The following is a 16,818-nucleotide window of genomic DNA, read 5'->3' as shown; positions in this document are numbered from 1 at the left end:
GGTTAGTCAGCAGCCTGCTTTGTCTCTCTCTGTTTTAGAGTTCTCATGTGTTGTTCTGAATTCTAAGGCCTGGTCTACACTTAATTAAATCAATCTAACTATACCACTCAGGACTGCGAAAAAAATTGTGCCCTGAGCACCACTAGAATGACCTAACCCCTGGTGTAGACGTGGTTGAGTTGGTGGAAGGATTCTTCCATTGACCTAGCTACAGCGTCTCTGAGAGGTGGATTAACTATGTCGACAGAAAAATCCCTTCCATCAAGGTAGGAAGCATCTACACAACAGTACTGTAGTGTAGACGTAACCTAAGAAATAAAGTAGTGTTACATTGCAATCTTCCTGCAAGCGTATTTTATGTTTAGCTAATTTCTCTGGTTGTATGCCGTGATTATAGCAAGAATGGAAACAAAATCCATGCATTTAGCAATGTACTACCAGGGAGTCCACACAACCTGTACTCCATTCACACAGCCCCATCAGCACGCTGGAACAGAAATCCCCACATGAGCCTGAGCACGTTAGATATTGCAGTGTCTCCTCTTCCCTGCAATTACGCCTGCCTTTATTTCTAACCTGAAATCAGCAAGGAGAGGATAATAAGGCTTGGGGGTGGAGGGTTGAGAAACAGGCCTTTTATAATTCTGGCACATTACAGTAAAGCGAACGGTGACTCATCCATTCTGTTTGGTGCAGGATGGATGCATCTTTCATCTGCGCAGGCAGGGGAGGCAGGAATAGATTTAGTTTCTAATCCTCTGGGGGCTCAGATGTAATTCTGTGAGCAGGTGGGGTGCTGGGGAGAGCTTCATTCCCGATACGGGCCCTGTTCTATTGGCTGGGGTTGGTGGTTACATCAGTAGCACTGCATGACTTCTACTGCACTGACCTTGGAGAAGCTGCAGCATCAAGGACTGATGCTGAAGACTTTCCAGAGAGGCAGAAATTTGGAAGGGTTTTCTTTTTTCTTTGTCATCGGTGTCATTATCTCATTTCCCTCTTTGCAGACCCGTTTCCCACAGAAAGAGCTGGGAAGCTGCATTCTTGGCAGGCCAGCCCCCTTGAAACAGCTCTGGTTGTTAAACAAAGAAGTAATAAGGAGAGAACCCCGTGCCTTTTGTGCAGCCTGTTCGCAAGCACAGTCAGCTGTGTAGGAGGCAGAGAGAGAGAGAGAGAGAGAGAGATGGAAGGAGGAGGAATGGGCGGAGAAGCAGAGAGAGAGAGAAATAAATGTCTATAATAAGGGATAAGGAAAAAAAAGGAAGATGGAGGAACAGGTAGTTGGAGAGAAACAATCTGGTGGGGGGGGAGAGAAGAAAGCCAAAGGCAGCTTAAGAGATAAAGGCCCCGAGTTTTTCTCCTTTAGGTTCTTGCTTAAATTTAAGCCCATTGACTTCAGCTGGACAGCACAGCTGCTTAAAGTGAAGCAGATGCTGAAGTGCTTTGCTGGAGTGGGAACAAAAGAGGAGGAGAGCGAGCTAGTTGGAAGGATTCAGAGAGGGTTTAAGCCAGCTCAGAGGATGGCAGGGAGCCTGCTACCCAGAAGATTGGAGAGCATTAAAGAAGGGGGGTTAAATTCTTTGCTGGTGAGCAAGGAGCATGTGGAGGGCTGGTGTTCTAGGCTGGGAGAGAGAAGGGTAGCCCAGGTGCCTGTAAGTGAATACGCAACTGACTCCTCTACAAACTACCCACCCTGTCTGCTCTGCCACAGCCATCACCTGGGGTCCCTGCCCTCTGCAGGGATAAAGGGCGTTTCAATCTCCCGGCTGCTCCACTCACCCAGCTGAGCCCAAGGTCTGAAATGACACAGGGCAGTTCTGTGATGTGGGGCCTTCTAGCATATTGTGAAGACAGAGTGAAAAATGTCTGCAGGTTGCCTTAGTCAAGGAGAGGGCGACAGGAATAACAGGAGTGAATATTTTATTCATATTACTTATAGTACAGTAATGCCTCCAGGGTCCAGCTGAGGTCAGGGGCCCATTGTACTAGGCCCTAGTGAGACTCAGACACCCCAAAGAGCTTACAGTCTAAATAGACAAGGCAGATAAAGGGTGGGAGACAGGATAGACGGGGCACTGAAGCACAGAGATTAAGTGATTTACCCCAGGTCACACAGGGAATCGGGCAGAGCTGGGGACTGAATCCAGGTCTCCTGAGTCCCAGTCCAGTCAGCCTCATGATACTTTTCAAACATTGTCAAATGAATGACCCTCTTCTTTGTTAAAATTCAAGAGTGGAGAGATTCCAAAGGGCCCTAGTGAGAGTGACTCTGTTGACTGAAACCATCACATAGTCATGTCCCTTGGTGCTAGTCATTCCACACTGGCTGGTTTTCCAGCAGGAGAGTAGGTTTCTCTCTTTGTCATGAGTGCAGCTGGTTAGAACATTTCTAACTGCATGTCTTTTTGTTGAAATATGCTGTTCTGTCAAAGCCAAAATGTGTCATGGAAACGGATAGATTTCAGCATTGTTTTTGATCAGAGGTTCCAGGGCTCTCTGATCACAGAGACAGAGAGAGACCCGAACTGAAAAACTGAGCTTTTCAATCCAAATTAGCTACTTCAACACAATTCTGTCTGCAAAAACATTTGCAAAGCTTTGAGGTCCTTGTTTTCCAATCTACCTGAGGGCGGGGTGCATCAGGTAAGTGGTTCTGGCCTTTTGAGTTCGGAGTGGAAATCTTAACTTTTATATTTTCAATAGTACGAGTAATCATCATTTGCTCATTTTGTATGTAGAACAACATTTAATATTGTGGGCTAGCTCCTCCGACAACGTCAATCTGTGTAGATCAATTACAGTTAGAGGAACTATGCCAATTGATGACACCAGGTGAGGATCCGGCCCATATATAACTGTTAGTCCAGTTTGGTAGCTGGATTTGATATACACTGAAAGATTATTGTGTTTTATTCCTTGATTAAGGAGCCTGGGACTAGAGTGGGTTGGGAAATTAATAGAAGAACACCAATTATTCTGAACGTGGCTGGAACGGCTGTGGAGACTGACAGTGGCATATGGAGCCTTTCACTTCTGTATCACCACCAGTATGGAAACAAGCAGAGTGGCCATGGCCAACAATTGTACCATCTCATGGCCGTTTGTTGACTTTATATGAAGTGCGTTTGGGGGTTTCACTCTAGTTCCTGTAGGCCGGGTGTCCACAGCATGGCTAAGAGCCTTAGCAGGGCCTCACGATTGAATTTGCATGAAGCCTGCATTACATATGCACCAGCTGTGCTGACCAAACAAGTGGCCCTTCTAGATCTGAGCTGAGGTAGGGCAGGGTGGGAGAAGCTTACATTGCTGCAGCCTGTGCTGTACTTATTCCTTGGAAAAATAGATGTCCGACTCCAAGGCCGTCACTCTGGCATCTTTCATAGCGCATTGAATTCACTTCAGAAATGGCACTTGTGTTGATGCTACATTCTTGGTGTTGTATTTTTAGCTACCTGCATCCTTTGTTTCTGCTTGTACTATGGTTAGACCTCAGAATTTGGATCTGCATTCAGATCCAGATCTTAAATGGCCCAAAGTTTTTGTGGGGTTGATTCAGCCCGCTATAAGAACACAGGAATTGCAGGACCAGAGCAGTGGTCCATCTAAACCGGCCCCCCTGGACATTTCATGAAACTAAAAAGGCAGCAAATGTAAGAATGATAAAAGGAAATTTTTTTTTCACAATGCAGAATTAGTCTGTGGAACTTATTGCCATAGGACATCATTGAGCCCATGAGTTTAGCAGGATTCAAAAATGTATACAGATAACAAGAATATCCAATGTAAGGATTATGAAAAAGAAGGGGGAAATGGAAGGGATACAAGCCCTCATGTTCTAGAGCATAACCCAACCTCTAATTTAGGGGGGACAAGAAGAAATTTCTTTTATGGACAGTTTATTGTTTTATCGGCCATTTTAGGGTCTCTTGCAACTTCCTCTGAAGTACTGGTACTTGCCATTATCAGAAACAGGATTCTGGACTTAGATGGAGTACCGGTATGGCAATTCCTATATTCATATGTCTCTGACAGCAGCCAGTACCAAATACTTCAGAGGTTGGTGAAAGTTTGACCCCACTGGTCAGTGTATATTATGTGTCCCCCTCCGTGCCTGATCCACAGAGGGTATGGGTCTATTACAGGCTTCTGCTTGAGAAGTTTGCTTTTTAGCTCAAGCTGTAGACTTCTGCTTTCAGCTCCGGAGCTCCCTGGTTCAGTCCCTGGTGTTGGCCAAGTTGATGGCTGTCTGGGATTTGAGATGCTCAGTGGGCTTTGGCTGCACAGGAGAAGCTGCTTCTCTCTGGAAGAAGCATGTAAGCAGCTGGTGTTATGCCTCCTGCTCTGTACCTGATCCACTGAGAATGTGTGCCTGTTATAGAATTCAAGCTACAGAGACCCAGGCATGCCTGGTTCCATGTCTGGTGTTGGGCAAAATGATGGCCACTACACAAGAAACCGCATAGTGGACAGCTGTGGAATAGGAGGTTTCTACCTAAAACCAGATGACAAGTAGTTGGCTTATTTCCCTTTGTTGAGCCGAGCCCCTGCACCCCTCCATGTAGCTTTATTCCAACCCAGCCTCACTTTGGGGCGGGGGGGAGGAGGGGAGAGGTAAAGTGCTAATTATTCTAAATGTTTCCCAGAGAGGGGGAAGCACATTGAACATTGCACAGAAATGTCACCATTTGCTGCAGCCCCTTATAAACAGGAGAATTAGAGGGTTTTTAACCCCCCCACAAACCATCATTCAATGAGATTTTTGAAGTCGGTGGGTCATCTCGAAACAAAAGTGCAACAAACGAAGCTGGGGAGGTTTCCATGCGAGCCTCCTCTTCTAAGCTGACTGTGTTAATAAGCTCATATTTCACTTAGCTGGCAGAAAGCTCTCCACAGGACCCTGGAAGCGCTGAAGGTCAGCAGGGAGATAATGAAGAAGGCTGCTCAGATCTGCCGGTTGCCTCCTGTTTACTCATTATTTCCCAGATGCATCACTGACACCAGACATCCCCAGTGCAGCTCTGGTAGAGAGCTGGCTGGCAGCAGCTTCTCTTTTCTTTCCATCACATGGAAGCTGTAACACCAGCCTGAGTCCCTGTTGATCCCTCTCATGCTCCATCCACTTGTCATTTATGCCTCATGGGTAGGGCAGTACCAAATTCATGGCCGTGAAAAACACGTCATGGACCGTGAAATGTGGTCTCCCACCGTGAAATCTGGTCGTTTGTGCGCTTTTACCCCATACTATACAGATTTCATAGGGGAGACCAGTTTTTCTCAAATTGGGGGGTTCTGACCCAAAAGGGTGTTGTAAGTTTAATTGAAGGAGTCAGAGTATTACCACCCTTACTTCTGTGCTGCCTTCAGAGCTGGGCAGCCAGAGAGTGGCGGCTGTTGGTCGGATGCCCAGCTCTGAAGGCAGCAGCACAGAAGTCAGGGTGGCAATACCATACCAGGCCATCCTTACTTCTGCGCTGCTGCTGGTGACGGCTCTGCCTTCAGAGCTGGGCTCCCGGCCAGCAGCCACCGCTCTCCAGCTGCCCAGCTCTGAAGGCAACAGCAGCACAGAAGTAAGGGTAGAAGTACTGCAGTCTGCCCCCTACAAAATACCTACAACCCCCCACAACTGCTTTTCGCGTCAGGACCCCTACAATTATAAAACCGTGAAATTTCAGATTTAAATAGCTGAAATCATGAAATTTACTGGTTTTAAAATCCTATGACTCTGAAATTGACCAAAATGGTTAGCTGGTTTTTTCCTGGCAGGACTAACTATTATCAAGACCATCCCTGACAGGTGTTTGTCTAACCTGCTCTTAAAAACCTCCAATGATGGAGATTCCACAACCTCCCTAGGCAATTTATTCCAGTGCTTCACCACCCTGACAGGAAGTTTATCCTAAAGTCCAACCTAAGGTACCCCTGCTGCAATTGAAGCCCATTGCTTCTACCCTCAGAGGTTGGGAACAATTTTTCTCCCTTCTCCTTGAGAAGAGTAAGTTCTCAAGTAGCATTTTTCTTCCTTTGCCTATCTGTAAATTTCGCTGATTATCGATGGAAATATTTTTGTAGTCCGTTTGTATGTATGGGGTGAAATCAATGTTTATTGACCTTTACTGATAAAAGATCTAATCCTTCAAAGCCCACATATACTAAAAGGACAATCACTGCCCCAATCTGTACAGCTTGGCTACAGTTCCACCGCAACCTACAAGTAGAGTGGCTCTGACTGTAAAACGTGCTCTCGGTGGCTCTTGTATCTATCACTCTGTGCATCCTCTTCACTCACCTCTCATTTTCTGTTTGTTCTTCCAGGTTCCGTGTCATGTCCTGGTGAAATATTGGCAGAGTGAGAAGGTTGCTGGGACGACGGCTACCAGGGGATCCATTTGAGGTCGATCCATCAGCCTGCCTACACCAGGTGAAAGCAACGTGGGTACATATAGCTGGTAGTAATATCCTGAGAGCCGGCCCTGTGAAGGTCAGGTCACCCCCCACCCCCCGACTGCACTCATAGGGATGGAATCTAAAGGAAGCACCCGAAGCGGAAGCAAACCTGATGCCAAGGCCGCCAGCTCAGGAAAGCCAGAGAAGCCCAACTCTGGGCCTGCTATGAACGCAGACAAGAAGGAAACCCCCTCCAAAGAGCAGCCCGCCCCTGTGGCCACAACGAAGAAGGCAGCCAGCGAGGCAGCTGCACTGAATAACCACAGCAATCTGAAACCCAGCCCTGCGGCCCCGGAGGTGCAGGAGGCCACCGGCCAGTCCCCTGACTCTGAGCACAAGGGAAACGGCGCAGAGGAATCCTCAGGCAGTGTCTTCGACAACGTGAAGCCACTGGCCATTGTTGGAGGTGTGGTGGTGGCTGCCATTGCTATAATTCTGGGAGTGGCATTCCTAGCCCGGAAAAAATGAAGACCGAGAAAGGGTTGGGGGAGAGAAATATAATCAACTGTACAGTTCCTTTTGAAACACATGCATGCAGTAAATTCTATACATATCTATACATATATAGAGAGAGCGCTAGATAGGGTAACTACAGCACCAACAACTACTCCAAAAGTCTTGTTCCAAAGGAGCTGTGCCAGTTTGACCAGTATGGGTACTCCGTGCACTCAATATGCGCTTTCATGTAATATAACTTGGCTTGTACAACCATGTATAGATTACAGCTTCTCCTGATCAGTGTAAATGCCAGTGTCCCCTCCCCCACGCTCCCCTCCCCACTTTCCCATAGTCCCAGCATTTCCAAGCAGAGGTGTTCTACATCCCATCCTGAGACCCTGCTCTATTTATTTTGATTTTTTTAAATTGGGTTGTGGTAGAGAAGAGGAAAGGGAGAAAAGGAACAGTACTAAGACCCAGTTCATCAATTATTGTGGTTTATTATTAATATCATACCCCAGCTTGTGCTGGGCGCTTTGCAGACATGTAAGATGGCAGCTCCGAGCTTCTGGCCTAATATGTACATTATGTTCCTAATGCTTATCACCCAACCTTTAAAAGCAAACAGACAAGACAGGAGTAACCCATAGCCGGAGGTGAGCTGACTGTGTGATATAGAAGAGTGTGGATCATATGGCATTCTGTCTGAGATGCAAACCAGTAGCTACAGTGAAGCTCAAGGGGCAAATATGTCTCACTGAGCTCTACAGTGCAGTTTGCAGCCCATGGAGACAACATACAAGGCTTGGAGTCCCATCCCATCTTTAGTCATGCAGAGGACAGTTTCAATCTGCTCCACTTTATGTATATTGGGGGCAGCCCCAGGCACCCAGCCATTTGCCAATGCAGATAAGGCCATTGGGACAGAGTTTGGGCATTCCTGCCCTAGAGGGTGAGAGACTGTTTTGGACATAATACAGTATTTGATAAACTTAAACTGGCCTCAGCAGAGCACTTAGGGCTCAATCCAAACTGCACTGATGTCCGCTGGAGGTTTTCCATTGACTTCAGTGGGCTTTGGCTCAGGCCCTTAATCCTGGTGCTTTTCCATAAAAGGTTGATCTCTCCTTGCGTGCGGCAAAGGTAGAAGAAAAGGCAGGCAAGAACTGGGCTTTAAGGGCAAGTAGCACATGGAGCACTATGGGAATGATATACATGATCCCCTTTATGCTGGGAAAACCATGTGCAAAAGTGATAAAAACAGATTGTGCTTGGAGAGATCTTCTACCGCCTGATTTGAGTCTACCAGGAAAATGTGAAATGCCCATGTCTTGAAAGTGGAAACAATTTCCCAAAGCTTGGAAAGAGCCTGGTTTCTTTGCTGGGGCGGAGGGGAAGGAGGTGAGATCTAAAACCAGACCGTGGGTAGGAAGGGAGAAGTAAGGGAGGGGATAGATGGAGGCTCCATTTACTACATTCACTGAAGCCTTTCCCATGACACTGAGAAGATGGGACACCCAACTCTTCTGAGGATGAGTGACCTTTCCAGACTCAGAACTTGCATTACGACCCCTATTTGCTGCTGCTGCTATCGTATGGAAAGGATTCTTTATCCAATGTTTTGTTTTAAACAGAGCCAGAATTGAAACAGAATAACCCAGAGTCATTGGAACTCAGCAGTAGTGCTTGCTAACTGGTGAGCGATACACAGGAGTGTCACAGTTTTGCAGCGATGATTGGCAAAGATACTTTTCAAAAGCCAGAGAAACCGGTCCAAATTCAGAGGAAATGTAGAAGCGGGGTGTAAGTTACATGTCTGGAAGGGAGCCTGAGCACCTGGGCATATAAACCAGTATAAGGGCTAGATGAAGCATCAATTATGCCAAGTCTCTTAGTTTCTTACACCAGATATCTTGCATCTTCCACTGACACATCTAGTATTGGCCACTGTTGGTTGATAGGATACTGGACTGAATGGACCACATATCTGATCCAGTCTGGCAATTCCTAGATGTCTAACTCAGAGTCCTTTAAGAATTTGTCCTACTGAGTGCATGTGGCTCAACAGAATATTTGGGCACAGCTTATTGACAAATTCCCTTCTATTCCTGCAGTTAGATTTTTCACCATCTTTTCTATGAGGCTCTTAAAATATTCCCAGACGTATGTGGCCTCTTTGGGTATAAAATTTTATCTCCTGGTTTCCAAATTATTATGTGCTTCCGAGTTTTAACCTGCATATGTTCTTTTCCATTGCACAGACTGATGCAATCTGATCAGGTTTGCCCCATTGTTGAAACAAGTGCTAACAACCACCATGCTTAAACTCGATAGGTGCTAGCACTGTTTCACCTGTATTGTGGACAGGATTTATAACTCCACCTTGTAATACACTCCCTCCTGTACTGAGAAGGCTATGGGAAAACCTTAGTAAGAATAGGTTAGCTACATCATGGGGGATTCCTTGTTATTATCTACCCAGAAGGCTGTTTGGCTGCTTGTTTCTTTAATAACCTTTCCTTGTTGGGGAGCTAATGTGTCCCCATGATGTTTTGCAGATGATGAAATGTTAATTTATAATTGTAAGCTGGGGTGAGGATAGGGTGAAAAGAGGGAAGTGCAAAGTATTGACCCCTGAGATGGAGAAGAAATCATAACTGTCTAGCCTGTCTGCTGCCAAGGCAGGGTCAGTGACTCCTAGAACTTATGAAGCAGAGATTTGATTTCTAGTTTCAAGTGTAAGTTACTTCAAGAGATGCTTCTTATTTGTTGCCCTCCCATTTAGTTCTGGCAGATGTGTTTTCCAGTGGAGAGTGTGATAAAAATCACAGATCTAGCTCCTTTCTGTTCTGAACTAACCAGGGTAGACAGAAATTCAAGGAGGAAAAGGAAACATTGGATGCTTCACAGGAGCCCTCCTCTCTTTCTCTTTTTAAAAGTATTTTAACTTGATTGCATTCATCTTTGGAAAACTGAGAAAAAAAGTTCTGAGCTGGGAGGGGCCTAACTGCAAAACTTTCATCCAGATCTGAACTGTTCCCCAAAGCAATAGGATACGTGATTTGGATGCAGGGCCATCTCTAGTTCTAAGCCAATAATTTCCTCCTGAAATAGGCCAGGGAGGTTATTGAGACACGGGAGACGGTGACGGTGGGAGGACTAGAACTCGTCATCTTGAAAAATAACCTTGCCCTCAATCGTATTTATGGCCGTGAAGAAATAGGTTAAGTCTCTAGGGGAATCATTCACTTACTGTAATTGCTCGGTACTGTGGTCCACTGTCATGACTCATTCTCCAGAACCCAGCTCATTTGCTGGTCTGAAAACATCCATTTTTGTGTGGATGTGTACAAACCCACTGCCTGCTTGAAGAATATTACATGTATATATTACAGTTTACTGCAGTCTTTGTAAAGCTACACAACCCATATTTTTTGTAAAGAAAAATATTGAGACCACCCTTTATTTGTGCACCTGCATTCACACAAAGTGTCCATGTTTTCGTTTTTGTACCATTTGCATTCTGCCCAAAGCAACATTTTTGGTCACGGTTTCTTACCACTAAGAGAATGTCTGGCTAGGAAACTCCTGAATGTATAGCGTCCCCATTGTGCTACAAGCTAATAATTACTGTCTCCCCACCTTCCCCAAATAGTCACGTGGGCTACTTTGCTTTTAAAAAGGTACTTCCTCTTTTAAAGTGTTTTGGAATGTGTCGTGTTTGTTGTAGTGGAACTAGTGCTGGTTTGAGTCTGGTATATCACAAGGAGGTGCCATGCAAGCTTCCTAAACACACAGGGTTTCGGTGCCTTCAGTCCTGACTTGCAACTACCCCTTTGAGCAGATGCTGTCTGTTATACCTTTGTGCTGCACTGCATGGTGGTTTCCTGTTGAGCACAGAAGGCCAGTGAGAACTAGACTGAGAAGAGCAAATGATCTCTCTGTTGGAACCTACGACAGATTGAAACCCCATTTGTCATGAGGCAAAAGGCTAATGAATGAACTTGCTGTGCTAAATAAATAGTTGTCCTGTTTTGCGGCAGCACTGAGCACATGCCTTTATTTGCTTGATGTTTTGTGTTGTGTTTGCTGTAATATGAGGTCCTCTTAGTGACGTCTCCTCAATGAGAATGAATTAAAGCTTGAAACGGGTAAGATTCCGGCTTGGGGGTTTGTAGGGATCTAGATTGCTAGTTTACTCTTATTGATGCTGTTTATAAATTAGAAATTTGATAGATTAACTATACAAACACTGCAGTAGAAAATGCAGCTTATCTTTAAAACAACAGATTCAATTACTACATTTGTTCTATTTTGAAGAAGCCACCCCTCTCGACCTAATGCAAGTTACATGTCTGGAAGGGGTTTCCCCTGTCCCTAGCTCTGTAAAGCTGACATTGGCCACCTTTCCTCTGGTGCGGCCTGATCCAAAGCCCACTGAAGTCAATGGAAAGACTTCTTTTGACTCCAATGGGCTTTGGATCAGGCCCAGGCCTCTTAAATAGTTCTGCTGTGGGATAGAATCACATCGGAGCATGAGGGATGCTCCAACAGCGTTTTCAGCATGGTGAGAATGTGTTCTGCCAGGTGCTTTCTATCTTATGTAGGCCCTGATTCACCAAAAGCACTTAAGCACATACTTAAATTTAAGTAGACCCGCTGCCCTTCAATGTTACATGCCTAAGTGCTCTGCTGAATCAGGGCTTTGGGGGCTGATCCAAAAAACATGAAGGGGAGTCTTTCCACTAATTTCAAGAGGCTGTGGATTAGGCCGTTAGAGCTATTTTCCCATTTTCTCTTCTTTCTTTATTTGTATTGTGGTAGTGCCTGGCATGGACCCTCTGTGCTGGGTTAATTTCGCTCACAGGGAATGGGGAAAACAACCATTAGGTTTGATCTTAAAGGGTTCCACGTGTGGAGCTCTCACATACTTCAGGTTCTATCCTTTGATCTCATGGACTGCCAGGGAAACCATAAGCAGAGACTATGAAGAGTGTCCTTCTCACACGGTGCATCCATACCTACTGCTCCATTTACATCTAATGAATTACTCCTAGCCCCAAAATATAATGTATTTTAAAACAATTCTTAAATAATTTAAGGACTTAGATCATCAAGAAATGACTTTTCTTGGCCCATTGATTTTAAAAACTCTTCCAACCCAATCTTGATTTTAGTTTAATCCTTCACCAAAGTCCATCTGTTGCACATACTGCTTATTACTTTTAACAGCATGTCCAATTGTATTAAGGACATTGAGTGCAGGCTGATAAACGTTAGCTATTATGTTTAGTTTGTGGCAGATGATGAGGTGATACCTAAATTAGACTATCAAATGACATAAATTATATTTAATGTTCCTCTCCTCAGGCAAGACTGTCATAGCCTTGATCACACTCAGTAGCACCTTATTTCCCATTGACTTCAGAGGGACTAATCATGTAAGGTACTATGTAGCCTAAAGATATTGTAATCTGGCCCATAGACAGGAGACCCACTGAAGGCCACATGTGTCATTCAGTCCAATGTCTTCACAGGACCACTCACTATGTCATTCCATAATGATGGTGCTTTGACCATGTGCCATTGAGACGATCATTTCATTGCACAATTTTCTCATGCAGTTAAAAACTTTTCCTCATTAGCTGCAGGTTTTTGCCCTTTTTCCAGCCATCATTGGAGAATAAATTCTGCATTTCCATTAACTGTTAGGTATTCATAGGCTATGACCAAGTTCCCTCCATCACTCCAAAACTCATTTCTAGTTTATATGGGCCAGATCCTCAGCTGGAATAAATTGGCATATCCCCATTGACTTGAATGGTGTTACACTGATTTACGTCAGCTGAGAATCTGATCCGGGACATTTGTTTCCTTACACTTAATGGCTTATCCTCCAATTTTGGAGTAATACTTGCTTCCCTTCTTTGCATTTTATTTAGCATTCCTATAATCTTCCCAAGCAATTTTCCAAGTGTGCTCTCGCCAGGGCTATGCGGAAACCAGATTTATGTGACTGTCACAAATGCAGGAGTAGATTTTTAACAGTCCAAAGAATAGCAAAAGTTATGCCATTTAATATATAGATGGCATACTCAGGGGCTATATGTCACAGGCAGGGAAGGAGGTGCACAAGCTTTTAATCTGCTATAGTTACCCAAGTCACAAGTAAATATTATGGCCCAAGTCTGCAAGGTGACGAGTTTCCTCAATTTCCATTGAAGTCAATGGAAGTTGGGGACATTCAGCACCTCACAGTATTAGAACCTTAATTTGCTAGTCTCATTCTAGTCCTCATTATTGCACATCAGTGACTCACTACATGATTGGCACTCTGTTCAAGGGAGGCCCCCAACTGAAGCACTCAGGAATGATTGCAGGTCAGGGTTGAGATGCACTGGCAAAGCTGTGTGAGGGAAGCTACCACAGCATTTGCATGCACTCTGCATGGCTCAAGCCAGTGCTATTTATCCTTCAGTTATCTGAGTGCAGAGATGAAAGAAATTAAATATATTTCGTTGGACAAAAGACTTGAGGCCTGATTTTGAACTAGGTCCATGGCATGGATCATAGTGGGCCTTGGAAGTCTGCTAACGTGCATGGCACATGCTGTATTTCCCCCGCCACAAAAGAACAGGTTTGAAGTCGGTGCATCAGCTGGGCACAGAAAAGTTTGCAAGCTTTGTTTCCATGTTGGTGGGCTGTTCAGATTGTGTTGTCCCATGGGGCTAGGTTAGTGTGAAGATGCACTCATCACATGGCAAGTTCACATTGCCTTGAAACAGCAGCTTTCCCAATCAGATGAATCTCAGAGCAGGCAAACACTATGGAAGACCACAGGTTACTGGTCTTAGCTATTCACAGATGTGGCTCTACCTTCCACTGCTGCATTGCCCCCATCTTAAAATCTCCATTTTGTGCAAACGCTGTCAGTGACTCACCTGATATGTAGTGATGTGACCAAGTTTACCGCGAGCAGTGGGAGCAGAATCTGCTGTTCTACACTACTTTTCACTGATAAAATAGAACTGGTTAGGATCTACCACATATTCACATGCCATGCCTGTTCCTACTTCCCCCACGTGGACTAGCTCCTACCCTGGAGTCTGCAATCTTCCCTGCATAGCCATCTTCCCATTCCACCCCACCTTGGTTTTCACAGTTGGATCTGGCCCACTTAGGGATCTGGGCCAGGATCCCAAGAATCAAAGTTTCTGCCTTGATCTGCCCTTGCACGTTGATGCTACGGTGCAACAATGCCCAGCAGTGAGAGGGAAACTTTCTGCCTATCTTCATCAAGCCCTGCAGTATGTGCCAGACTCTAACGCTGTAGCTTCAAACAGTCCAAAGTTTCTAGGGCAAATCAACAAGAACAAGGACAGCATATTTCCCCACCTCCTTTCTTTTTTTAAAAAAGGAAATTGTTTGACTTTATTAAGTTTTGAGCAGCCCCTCTTAACCCTGGTGCCTTTTCCTGGATCACTGGTTAGGAACCTTTCTAAAGAAATCTCTCAAACATACAATTCCAGCTATCCAAAGACACTCCACCATCTGCTAAGGTAGGTTTAGGTTCTTTATGAGGTATTGGAGAAACTAAAGGTATATAAAGGAAACTTGCTGGTCTGATTAAAGGGGATTTTTTTTTTAACTAGTAATTCTTAAGAGCCTGATCCAAAGCCCATTGAAGTCAATGAAAAGAGTCCAGCACATTACTGGGTGAAGCCACGTTCGTTTGCAACCATATTTGAAGTCAGTGGGAGTCTTTCCATTGGCTTTGGATGAAGCCCTAAAAGTTTTCCAACTAATAGTAATTATCAGAGTGACACCTTGATTTTTTTCCCTATACAGACCTACTGGTCACACACATAATTACCTGTGTTTAACATACAGGTTTGATTTTTTTTTGCTTTCAGAGACAGTATGCTGCTGGGTACATTTCCCAGGGAAAATGGACACCTACCTACACACAAAAGCTATACAGCTAATTTATACCTTTTTGAATTTATAATCTTGTCTATGCTTCTATGGACACTTTGTATGGGCTGCAGCTCAAATCCTAAAATAGTAAAGAATTTTTCCTTTCCCATATAGTATTCTCTTTACTTTGACTTTAAAAAAAAAAGCGTATAAATGCAATAATGCAGGTAGACTAGAAATACTAGATTGAAAATTAAAGTAGTTTAGCTTGTCCCATTGTGACTTACAGTGTTGTATGACACCCAACGCTGTATCCTAGCATTCTCAAGGCTTCCTACGTAGCTGAATCTAGTATTAGCTTTGAAACCCATTGTGTGAATGGTGGGTGGGTGGATTGGAAATGTGTACTCTCTACACACTGTATGTTACTCACATCAGAAGCTGTATGGCCACTCCATATGCTGTGAAACTGTAAATGATTCCAAATACACCTGTAACTCTTATCAGGATTGTGTGAAATAAATTATATATATATATATACACATACTGTATAATGCTAACGTGACCATCTTTGTGTATTTGGGTATGTGAGTGAAACCAGCCATTCCTTCTCTCGCTCCTGAGTGATAAATACCCATCTCTAGGGTTAATATTGTTAGTCATGCCTAAAGACCCCCAACTGAGCTCAGGGGCCCATAGTGCAAGGTGCTATATATACACATATTGTATGAGATTGGCGCTGCCCTGAAGCACTTACAATCTACATAAGACAGATGGACAGAGGAAGCATTATTAGCCCCATTTTATAATTAAGGAACTGAGGTGCAGACCCCAAAATCACAACAGAAATCCATGAACCCAAGTCTCCCGCATCACTGTCTGTTGCCTTAACTAAAAGGCCATCTTTCCCCTCCTGCTAGTAGCTGTTTGTCAGGGTTCCTTTCCCACTCTGAACTCTCGGGTACAGATGTGGGGACCCACATGAACGACCCCCTAAGCTTATTCTTACCAGCTTAGGTTAAAAACTTCCCCAAGGTACAAACTTTGCCTTGTCCTTGAACAGTATGCTGCCACCACCAAGCGTTTTAAACAAAGAACAGGGAAAGAGACCACTTGGAGACGTCTTCCCTCAAAATATCCTCCCAAGCTCTACACACCCCCTTTCCTGGGGAGGCTTGAGAATAATATCTTAACCAATTGGTTACAAAATCATCAAAGACCCAAACCCCTGGGTCTTGGAACAATGGAAAAATCAGTCAGGTTCTTAAAAGAGGGATTTTATTAAAAAAAAAAAAAGGTAAAAATCATCTCTGTAAAATCAGGATGGAAAATACTTTACAGGTTATTCAGATTCAAAACACAGAGGATTCCCCTCTGGGCAAAACCTTAAAGTTACAGAAAACAGGAATAAACCTCTCTCTTAGCACAGGGAAAATTCACATAAAACAAAAGATAAACTAATCCACCTTGCCTGGCTTATCTATACTGGTTGCAATATTGGAGACTTGGATTAGGATGGGTTGGAGAAGACGGATTTCTGTCTGGCCTCTCTCAGTCCCAAGAGAGAACAACCACTACACAAAGAGCACAAAACAAAAGCCTTCCCCAAGCTTTGAAAGTATCTTGTCCCCTTATTGGTCCTTTGGGTCAGGTGCCAGCCAGGTTACCTGAGCTTCTTAACCCTTTACAGGTAACAGGATGTTGCCTCTGGCCAGAGGAATTTTATAGCACTGTATTCAGAAAGGTGGTTACCCTTCCCTTTATATTTATGACACTGTTAAATCTTGACTTTTCACCCACCTGCAGTGTGAAGTTTTCCTGAGCAAATAATCGAATTTCCTTCAAGCTTGGTTGTGGCACCTTCACCTCTCTCACCTTACTACCACTGATGAAAAATTACTAACCTGGGTCGTCCCCTTGATTTCACTCTGATTACTCCCAGGAGCAGCTGCTCACCAACGGGAGCAAGGAGTTCACAATCTGGCCCACAGGAAGCAAAGAAAGAACTTCAGAAGCTTA

General features: G+C 44.4%; 1 long non-coding RNA gene across 2 annotated transcripts in view; it reads left to right on the top strand.

Moving 5' to 3' along the window:
• LOC122466293 overlaps positions 1-14,291 on the top strand; it is a 28,733-nt gene extending 14,442 nt beyond the window's left edge. For both annotated transcript variants that reach the window (XR_006291698.1, XR_006291699.1), the window contains one exon: positions 6,313-14,291. This is a non-coding gene — a long non-coding RNA (uncharacterized LOC122466293). The remainder of the gene's footprint in view (positions 1-6,312) is intronic.
• The last annotated feature ends 2,527 nt before the right edge of the window (positions 14,292-16,818 follow it).

The sequence above is a fragment of the Chelonia mydas genome, chromosome 6 (genome assembly GCF_015237465.2).
Source record: "Chelonia mydas isolate rCheMyd1 chromosome 6, rCheMyd1.pri.v2, whole genome shotgun sequence".
Lineage (NCBI taxonomy): Eukaryota > Metazoa > Chordata > Testudines > Cheloniidae > Chelonia > Chelonia mydas.
This window is presented reverse-complemented; position numbering and strand designations above follow the sequence as displayed.